The sequence below is a fragment of the Tenrec ecaudatus genome, chromosome 14, assembly GCF_050624435.1.
Source record: "Tenrec ecaudatus isolate mTenEca1 chromosome 14, mTenEca1.hap1, whole genome shotgun sequence".
NCBI lineage: Eukaryota > Metazoa > Chordata > Mammalia > Afrosoricida > Tenrecidae > Tenrec > Tenrec ecaudatus.
In genome coordinates, this window is record NC_134543.1 from 49,184,631 (window position 1) to 49,191,983 (window position 7,353).

Consider the following 7,353-nt stretch of genomic DNA (forward strand, 5'->3'; position numbering starts at 1 on the left):
CAGATGGATGAATTGTGAGAGCTATACGAGCCCCAAATGAAAAGATGTATTAAAATTTTAAAATCCATTGGAAATGATCTAGAAACAGTCAGAACATTACTTCCCACAGGCTGCTGGAACACCACCAACAATGGAAAAAGAATGGTTAATCTGGCGTGTCACCGTAACCAGCCGCTGACAATCTTGGGGTCCGTAGGCTCAATTGTACAGCAATAATATATAAAGATCATAGTAAAGTCATAGAAAATAGGAGAGGTAGGAGAGAAGATAAAATAAAGGAGTCAAAAACATTTTATGGTAGCATGTTCACTTCTGGGACAGCCATGATCTCAGCAGCCAGGTCTTCGTAGAGAGAGGGAGAGGAGAGGGGAGAGAGAGCCTCTTGATTCCTGGCCAAGGCCTATGTATACTTCGGGGCATGCAAGTCCCCTTGATTACAGGTAACCACATACGTCATAGAACGGGGCCGTACAATAGGCATACACATCACAGGACGGCGATGAGTGAGCTAGGAGTGTACACGCAATAGGAAGAGGAGGGACTGGTGGTGTACATGTGACAAGATGGGCGGATCCTAGATTCAAGATGGTAGTCTAACCTTGGTCATCCTTGAGTGGGCTCGACCTTGTCTCTGGGGTCTCCTTCAGGGAAGCAATCCACTATCCTTATCAGAAGGGAGTGGCCTGTACTTAGGGTGGGCAGACTATACCGTCTGATTGCTCTAGATGACTGATAACCCTCAGGGAGTATAACCGCTAACAGCTTACGTTGACCTTCAAGTGTACAGTCATTTACCATGTGTAGCAAGCAGCATCTTAAGTTGGACATATATTTCAGGGACACAACCTGGGGAAAATCCCTTTTGCATCCCACACTGGCGAATTCTCATCTTCGGATAATTATCAGATGTTCATACACAGCAGGAGCAGAAACATCCCAGTTTGAGCCCAAAAATAACTGAACAGTGCCATGACTGCTATTTATGTCCCCCTGAGAAGTGACAGAGTAGATTGTGTGCTAGAATGCTAACCACCAGGTCAGCAGTTCAACCCCAATAGTCACTGTGGGGGGGTGGTGGTGCGGGGGGAGCACGACAGGGGACGGTGCACTTTTACATAAACAAGCAGGATGAGCATCTAATAGCCACATTAGTGCCTAGAAAAACCAGAGACCCCCATCACAACCTAGTGTTTACATCTATTAAACTCTATGAGGCGCGTTCAGAATACCAGAGTTTGGAGAAATAGAATATTTTTACAAGAGTACTGCTGATGTCGCACAGAGAACTAGCAGAGCATGACTGACCTGGGACTGTGTACTGCTGGCCTTGAAAGGAGCGGGTAGTGCCTTGTCTGAGTAGAGCAAAAGAATGGTTAATGTGGAAAGGAAGGCTGCCCCGGGACAGAGAGCATGGAGCCTGCCTTGAGCATCAGGAGTGGAGACAAAGAAACCTTCGTTGGAAGGCTGGTCATCCACAGAGCAACCCCCAGGAGGCTGGCTCATTCGCAGTGCTCCCCACCTCAGGGGGATGACCTGACCAGCCGTCCTTCCCCCAGGTGGGAAAAGGAACAAGATGCCCTCCAACTCCATTCCCTCCCAGATGGCAGAGTCATCATGCTCTCTCTTTTAGGAAACAAAATCCCCAAAAAGAAATGCCTAGAAAGTACTCAGCAACATTTCTAAACATGGCAGTTTATAACTTGGGAGGGAAACTCAAAACGTATCGCTACAAAAACCTAGGGACCTTTATCAAACAAAAATAGAAATCTGTGAAGCGATTGCATCTTGGCCTGTCCTCCATACACTTGTGGAGGCTGTGTTTCCACCCTCGAACCTTTCCCTGACAAATGTTGTGCCCTTTGATGTTCACATTAAAACAACAATTTGTACATCTTCCAGGGGCTCAATTAGGGCTCCTTTGAAAAATTCTTTGAGTTTGGGGAACAAAGTCTGACGGGGCAAGATGAGAGCTGTGGAGTGGCTGGGATAAGGCTTCCCAACAAACATTGCCTTGGACAGTCCTTTCTAGCTTCAAAAGGGGAGCAAACGCATTGTCAAAATGGGAGGAGGGGTGGGATAGTGGGTGGGCGGTGGAGAAATTTCCCTGGATTTTTTTCATAAGTTCTCTCCAAGTTTTCTTAAAACTTCTTCAGAGTAAGTCCCTATGGCCATCCTGTGTCCTTGAAAATCTATTAAGATTAGCCCTTGGGGTCCACCAGAGAAGTAGGGAGTGCTATAAGAGGGGCGGTTGGTGTCAGGATCATGGATGGGAAGGCAAATCCCTATCCAGAGTAGGCGTCTACTCTACCGCCACAGCACTTTCTCGCCCATTTTGTGGGGTGGTGGGCAGGCTGTGACCCTCTGATTCAAGCCTCAGTGCCTGCCACTGCGGAGCCACCAATGCTGGATCTGAAGTGGCTTTTCCTGTGGCCAGAGTTGTTGAGCGATGGGCCTCTAGTTGCTTCTATGGGACCTGATGTTCCTGTCTGTGTTCATTATTCCCTGGCAGACATCAAAGGAGGCACCATTGTCACACCACAGTATCAGACAGTGTCGAGTCTTTAAAAGAGTGTAGGGAGGCTAGAAAAGACTCCTCCTCTTTGGTTAATGCCCCTATGCAACTATCACATAGGCTTCCAAGATTGCCGGCTCCCAGTTGGTTTCCAGCATGCGTGCTTCAGCTGAAGTGTTGGCCATGTCAGAAATCGAAATCAAGTCATCCGGTCTTCCAGAAGGCAGGAACGTGGCCTTCAAATGGACAGGCAAACCCTTGTTTGTGCGTCGCAGCACCAAGGAGGAAACTGAGGCAGAAGCTGCAACTGAAGTGTCTCCTCAAAGGGACCCATAGCACGATTTAGAAAGAGTATGTGTGTCTGCTTCATCTCTACGTTCTACTATACATGGCGATGGGAAACAGAACACACAGACGACATTCCTGATGAAAGCGTCATTGAAGAAGTTGACAAGCTGGAACGCCGGCGAGAAATATTCAGGGTTGAGTTGTTTATCAGGATATGTTGCAAAGCTATTTCGGGTCTGCAAATAAATACCCCAAAGGGGCAGACCTCTCTGCTATAAGCCTCAATGCAAAGGCATTCAGCTCAAGCTCTGTGAGTCAGCAAACTCAGATCCCCGAATTGAGTGCCCAGAGGTGCCCCACGCCAGTAAGCCTCAGCTCTACTTTCGTGGGTTAGCAAGCCCACTTCCCAAGTAAGAGCGCAGAGGCCCTTCACTCCACAAGCTAGCTTCCTGCCAAAAAAAAATAGCATTCAGTTTCGCTTGCTCCGTGGGTCGGGATCACTGTTGGCTCTGCTGCCGCTCCTCTAATGTCCCAGCTGTCTTCTGGGCCCAGGGGGTTCCCTACACAGGGATCTCAGGTTCAGAGTATGCACCCCACTCACGGATCTAACTGGTAATGAGATCTCCCCCTGTGTTAGTCTGGGTTGACTAGAGAAGCAAATTCATAGACACTCATATGCATATAAGAAAGAGCTATATATACAAGAGCAATTGAATATTGAGAAAACATACTAGCCCATTTCAGATAAAGTCCATAAATTTGATATCAGCCCATATGTCCAGTACCAGTCTGTAAATTCCTCTTCAGACTCACACAACACATGAAATGATACCCAGTGCAGGAAGATCACAGGCCGGTGGGTGGAAAGTCTTGTGGATCCAGTGACGGTGGAAGTGTCTTAGCACTGGCATGTGTCTCCATGGGGCTCCTCCAGCTCCAAGGCTCTGGCTGCCCTCAGCATAGCTCCACGTGGCTTGTCAACAGGAATGTCTTGCAGGGAGTGAGTGTGTGTCCTGCCTCCACTGAGCTATTTATCTCCTTAGCACCTCCAAATGAGGGCCTCAACTGTGACCTGATTGAAAGGCTAAACTCCACCTCTTCACTCTTAATAGTCTCAAATTGACAGCAGACTATATAACTATGTAACACACCCCCCTCCCCTGACACACCCCCACCCCACTTTCAGAGGTGTCCTTTTATACACAGCAGGGTGACATTCCAGGGAATCCTGTTCCCAGTTACTCATAGGTAAATCTTATCCATATTTCCCCCCACCTTTTTACCAGATCCATGTATTCAAAGATCACTTGATGGGAATTAAGGACGTAGCCACATTAAAAAATTCACTGCCCCTGCATATACAAATACCTATAAAATAGCTTCACAGCTTTGTATTTTTGTTTAATCAGTGTTTCTATGATTTTGGAGTGATCCTTTTTAGCTGCTCTTCACAAAACACATGTGCCATCCATCCACGTGAAAGCTTGCCGAGGCTGCTTCCTTAAAGTTGAAAATGCCCACACTGACATCTCTTCTGTAGCTGTGGTATCACTGGCAGTTCTAGGCTCTTCTTTCATCAGTTTCTGGGCTACAGTTTCTTCATTTATTGAAGTCAAATGGTTGTGGTAGTCACCTCATCTGGTGTCAATTGAAGGATTAAGAGTGTAGGGGTGGAGTCTAGGCTGTCAATCTGGAGATAGCCAATGAGACTTCTGTGTGGGCTTGGCCTTCTCCTGAGGATTCTGGGAAATCTGTACTTCCTCCTTGGAGGTGGAAGACAACCCTCTCTCTCTCTCTGCTACTCCCTGGGAGACATTGCAGAAGACAAGCCACATTGGCACAACCAGAACTCAGAAATCAGAGAAGCCACAGAGAGACCCCTGCCAGCACTGAGATGCTTAAAATGCCACTGGACCCAGTCTTTCTACCCATGGGCTTGTGATCGTCCTGCATTTGGCTTCATAGCATGTGTTTCATGAGTGTGAAGAGGACTTGATAGATTGGTATCGGACACATGGGCTAATATCAGACGTATGGCCTTGCACTGGACTGAGCTGGGATGTTTCCTCAATGTTCAATTGCTCTTGTATATAAACCTGTCCCTTATATACACATGCGTGTTTACGAATTTGTTTCTCTCATCTACGCAGACTAGCACAAGTCTTTCTTCCCTTAGCTCATCTTTGAGGTCTTCCCAACCTTGCTTAAAATGTGTACCCATCGAAAAACCTGTTTTACGTGGTGTTTCATTCTTACAAGCCTGTTGCAAAGCCTCAATGATTTTGGAAAATGTCCGCATGACTGCTGTGAAATATTTGACATTAGCCCTGATCCTTCAATTATTTCTGCTCCGCCCCCTCCACTCGTGACACAAAGCGTATTTCGTTTTTGGAAGGCACCCTAACAAGACGACGGAGAGCGCTTGTCTGCAGCCACCCACTGAGCACGGACACGTGTGTGACTTGGGTTTGTTGGGGATAAGCCCATGCATGTATGAACTGTAACTCTGGTAGCATTATGATTCTTTTTAACTTACCTTCCTACAGAGCCCTAAAACCAAGCAAGCAGACTAAATAAAGCAGGGCTGTCTAGTTCGTTCCAACCTAGGGTGATTCCAGGTGTGTGAATCAGAACTCTTCCGGAGTGTTCTCAAGGCCTGTGACTTCTCACAAGTAGACTAGCCAACCCTTTCTTCCAGGCACCTCTGGGTGGATTCCAACTGCCAGCCTTCTGCTTCCTAACTGAGTGTTGAACCACGTCCAGCACCCAGGGACTGACTATAGCACTAAGCAGACAGCAGAATGTCTCCCTCCAATGTGTCCATGAGCTTGGGGAAAGCACACGCCCGGCTCTGATGGCTGTTCACTCTAACCAAGGTTTCTGGGAACGGCACACCAGCTCCACAGGTGCTCTGGGGTCCCACACCGCAAGCAGAGCTTCCGTCAGGAACATGCACAACGCGCTCATTTACACATGTTCTCTGTCAGAATTGCTCAGCGAGCCAGAGCTGCTGCCTCTAAATATTTACAAAGTACTATTTATCAGAATGAAAGAGAACGGTTTTGCTCTACAATGTCGGGCATATGGTAGCAGCATGGAAGAGAAGATAAATCACGCTGGGTGATTCCAACTGGATATAATGCCAGCAATAAGTACTTTTAATCAATGGAAAGTTCCCTTGGTAATACCAGGCCATCTAACATTGGGAAGTAATTTTGTCAGCTCGCATTGTCTGATGCTGTTTCTACAAATAATCTCCCAGGGCCTTAGGAAGTCTCTTTTAAAAATCTTTCCCATTATGCTTTCTCATTCTTTCTTCCCTCTTTCCTTCTTTGAAAATGCTCAACCACTTCTCTAAATCATGGTTTTAATTACAAGCTGCCTTTATAAAGTGGCATAAAGCACTTGGAGCTTGGATAATCCTCTCCCAGCCACGTGGACTTTCAACAGGTCTTTCGATCTTTTCTGTGCTTCTCTCTCCAACTCCTGATCTGCCCACGGAAGATTCGAGTGAGGCAGCGGCCAGACATGCCCCCACCCTCTAACTGCCTCTACCTGGTTTTGACAGCAACCAGCCCTCCCATGACACTCTACTTCTCTGCTGGGTTCAAAATCTGGTGTAGTGGCCGCCCAGACCTCACGGCCAACATTCACGATGGACGGCTTCTTAGGGAAGTAGACCAGCTAGACCGAATCCAGTTCAGAAAACATTGAGGATGCAGTTCTTTCTCACAGTGCCTCTTTTCTGCCACGCTGGTGGACACGTCCCTCTGGTCCTTGGTCTCTCAGCTACACAACCCCGTTGCCTCTGAACAGCTTGGACAACTGTACAAAGGTCCTTTAGCAAAGATTAATGGCCAAAGGGCACCCACTTTGCAAGCCAGCCTCTTGCCCAAAGGCTCTTGGGTTTACTTCGGTGGGGGGAAGGGGGAGTCAAGAAACCAGCCACTCTGTCTCATGGTCTCTGTTGCTCCCATAGGACTTTCTTCATGGCTTCTCCTGCTGACCAGGGCATCCTCTCTCCCCATTTCTGAGATGACCATTTTTATACCCAGTGTCATGGCAAAACTGACCAATCCCTGAGTTAGATCCTCCCCCTTATTTGCATTGTGTCTGGGTAGAAGTTATAAAAACTATGGGTAGACGAGCCATAGCAAGTAATTCCACTTCACCACAGACAGCCATAGCAAAATACCCCAAGTGAGATGACTATCAAAACAGAAATATTCTCTCAGTTCTGGGTGTTGGTGATCCAGGGTGTTGGTGTCACCTGTGTTGATTTTTTCGGAGGCTTCCATGGAGAATCTATTCCACGTCACTCTCCTAGCTCCTGGTAGCTCCAGGCATTTCTTGACTGGCAGCCACAGTGTCAAGGTGGTGTCTTTCCTAAGTCTCTGATGTCTCTAAGATTATAATAGCATGCAACCTACTCCAGTACGACCTCATGTTAACTGATTACATTTTCGAATGTAATCATGATCACAGGTACCAGGGATTAGGACTTCAACATATCTCTTTCGGAGACTCAATTTAATTAACAGATGTGTTGCTGG

General features: G+C 47.2%; 1 pseudogene; it reads left to right on the forward strand.

Annotated features, from left to right (window-relative positions):
* Window positions 1-418: 418 nt before the first annotated feature.
* LOC142426571 (cytochrome b-c1 complex subunit Rieske, mitochondrial pseudogene) lies at window positions 419-3,409 on the forward strand (annotated as a pseudogene).
* The last annotated feature ends 3,944 nt before the right edge of the window (window positions 3,410-7,353 follow it).